We start from the raw sequence: 447 nt of genomic DNA, 5'->3' as shown, positions 1-447 counted from the left end.
CATATTCAGACTTTTGAGCAGTTCACTGAAAGAAACAGTGGTTATGTATGTTTGCTCCTTACTCCACAGTGCTGGCTGGAATTCAGAGATGCTGCTTCGAGTCTGAGTTTTTATCTTGGGCCTTTAGGCAAATGTCACAAGCTAAAGACGAGATGGGAAATAGCATGAAAGGAGGAGTCTGGGTTCTGATAGCGACCTATCAGCCCTAGCCCACCATCTTCAGGCTCTGTGTGCATGTGTGTGTATGTGTGCGAGCGCATGCATTTTCACACATGCATGTATCACAGAAATATATTTCTACCTGCTGCTGCTGCTAAGTCACATCAGTCGTGTCCGACTCTGTGCGACCCCATAGATAGCAGCCCACCAGGCTCCCCCGTCTCCAGGCAAGAACACTGGAGTGGGTCGCCATTTCCTTCTCCAATGCATGAAAGTGAAAAGTGAAAG

The sequence above is a fragment of the Bison bison genome, unplaced genomic scaffold (assembly GCF_000754665.1).
Source record: "Bison bison bison isolate TAMUID 2011002044 unplaced genomic scaffold, Bison_UMD1.0 scf7180017864139, whole genome shotgun sequence".
Taxonomy (NCBI): Eukaryota; Metazoa; Chordata; class Mammalia; order Artiodactyla; family Bovidae; genus Bison; species Bison bison.
The sequence above is the reverse complement of the archived record's forward strand: the minus strand, read 5'-3'. Positions refer to the sequence as shown.